Genomic DNA, 2,882 nt, shown 5'->3' with positions numbered 1-2,882 from the left:
TGGAACATAAAGCCTACTGGGCAACCAGATTCCTAAACATGGATGCACAGTTAGCTGGTGAAAAAAGATTGCTCCAGCTAAATGAGCTAGAGGAGTTCAGACTCAATGCCTTTGAAAATGCAAAAATTTATAAGGAAAAGGCAAAGAAGTGGCATGACAAGAAGTTGTCATCCAGAGTCTTTGAGCCAGGACAAAAGGTTCTGCTCTTCAACTCTAGGCTCAGATTGTTTCCAGGAAAACTTAAATCCCGATGGAGGGGTCCATTTGTGATTACAAGAGTGTCACCATATGGATATGTTGAGCTTCAGGATACTGACTCTGACAAGAAGTTCATTGTTAATGGACATAGGATCAAACATTATCTTGAAAGCAATTTTAAGCAAGAATGCTCAAAACTGAGACTTTAGTGATTCTCAGTGAAAGTCCAGCTAAAGACAGTAAAGAAGCGCTTGCTGGGAGGCAACCCAGTCATTAGCAGGTTATATGTTTTGTTTCTACAAGGGCAAGTATCAAAAATGAAGGAATTCACAGAGTTACAAAAGGATTCAGCGCAAAAAGCAGAGAAAAAGAGCTTACTGGCGAAAAAATGGCATCCATTCTGGGCGTTTAACGCCAGTAAAGGTGCCATTTTGGGCGTTAAACGCCAGAATGGGCACCATTCTGGGCGTTTAACGCCAGTAAAGGTGCCATTTTGGGCGTTAAACGCCAGAATGGATGCCATTCTGGGCGTTTAACGCCAGAAAGGTGGGGGACTGAGATTTTGCTTTCCGATTAAATTTTTTTCAAACTTTCTTTTTTTGACCTATACTTTTCTACATAAACACATTTCAAACTTTCATCATTCACCTTCAAATCTTCAAAAATTAAAATCATTCTTCAAATCTCTCTCAAATCCTTCCTAAATCTTGTTCAAAAAACTCAACTTTCTCTCAAATTCTTTCCATATCTTCTCAAATCTCCTTCCAATTTTTCGAAATCTCTTCTCCCCCCTTATAAATACACGATCGGCCTCCCTATTTCCCCACACCATTCGAATTTGCTCCTCTCCTCTTTCCTTTCTTTTGCTTGAGGACAAGCAAACCTCTAAGTTTGGTGTGCTTTTCCGTGATCACTAAGCCAAGATTCATCAAGATCATGGCTCCTAAGGGAAAACAAACCAATTTAAGAGGAAAGAAAGAGAATAATCCAAAGAATCTTTGGAATCAAGAGAAGTTCTTAACCAAAGAACATGAAGACCATTATCATAAAATAATAGGTCTGAGGTCAGTGATCCCGGAAGTCAAATTCGATCTGAAAGAAGAGGAATATCCGGGGATCCAAGAGCAAATTCGAAACAGAGGATGGGAAGTTCTAACCAATCCTGAGATAAAGGTTGGAAGAAATATGGTTCAGGAATTCTACTCAAATCTGTGGCTGACAGATAAGCAGAGAATGACTGGAACTGCTTTCCATACTTGCAGAACCATGGTCAGAGGGAAAGTTATCTACTTCCATCTGGACAAAATAAGAGAAATCTTCAAATTACCTCAACTGCAAGATAATCCTGAATCCTTTAATAGGAGGATGGTGAGAGCAGATAAAGGGTTGGATCAAGTTCTTGAGGACATATGCCTCCCTGGAACCAAGTGGACAACCAGCACAAAGGTCGTCCCAATCTAACTCAAGAGTGAAGATCTCAAACCAGTCGTCAGAGACTGGCTGGACTTCATTGGGCGTTCTATACTGCCCACTAGCAACCGCTCTAAAGTCACCATCAAAAGAGCAGTAATGACCCATTGCATTATGTTGGGAAAAGAAGTGGAAGTTCATCAGCTGATTTCTTATGTACTTTACACAATTACAAATAAGAACTCCAAAAATGCCAAATTGGCTTATCCAAGCTTAATCTCTATGCTATGTAGAGATGCTGGGGTAAAGATGGGAGTAAATGAGTATATCTCAGTTGAGCAACCAATCACTAAAAAGTCAATGAAAGGACAACAAGTGCAGGACGACCCATTCAAGAGGAAAGCTAAATGAAAAGTGCTTTAATCACAAAAGAACAAGAAGTACAGGATTTTGAATTTATCTTTGAAACTAGTTGAATTAGTTTGTTGTGGTGACAATACTTTTTGTTTTCTGAATGAATGCTTGAACAGTGCATATGTCTTTTGAATTTTTTGTTTTGAGAATGTTAAAATTGTTGGCTTTTGAAAGAATGAGGAAAAAGAGAACTGTTATTGAGGATCTGAAAAATCATCAAATTGATTCTTGAAGCAAGAAAAAGCAGTGATTCAAAAAAATGAAAAAAAAAGAGAAGAAATAGAAGAAAAAGAAAGAAATAAAGTTGTGATCCAAGGCAAAAAGAGTGTGCTTAAGAACCCTGGACACCTCTAATTGGGGACTCTTGCAAAGCTGGGTCACAATCTGAAAAGGTTCACCCAAGTATGTGTCTGTGGCATGAATGTATCCGGTGGTAATACTGGAAGACAGAGTGCTTTGGGCCACAGCCAAGACTCATACACTAGTTATGTTCAAGAATCATTATACTTAACTAGGAGAATCAATAACACTATCTGAGTTCTGAGTTCCTATAGATGCTAATCATTCTGAACTTCAAAGGATAAAGTGAGATGCCAAAACTGTTCGGAAGCAAAAAGCTATTAGTCCCGCTCATCTAATTGGAGCTAAGTTTCCTTGATATTTTGGAGTCTATAGTATATTCTCTTCTTTTTATCCTACTTTGATTTTCAGTTGCTTGGGGACAAGCAACAATTTAAGTTTGGTGTTGTGATGAACGGATAATTTATACGCTTTTTGGCATTATTTTTAGTATGTTTTTAGTATATTCTAGTTAGTTTTTAGTATACTTTTATTAGTTTTTAGTTAAAATTCACTTTTCT

The sequence above is a fragment of the Arachis duranensis genome, chromosome 10 (assembly GCF_000817695.3).
Source record: "Arachis duranensis cultivar V14167 chromosome 10, aradu.V14167.gnm2.J7QH, whole genome shotgun sequence".
Classification (NCBI taxonomy): domain Eukaryota; kingdom Viridiplantae; phylum Streptophyta; class Magnoliopsida; order Fabales; family Fabaceae; genus Arachis; species Arachis duranensis.
This window is presented reverse-complemented; position numbering follows the sequence as displayed.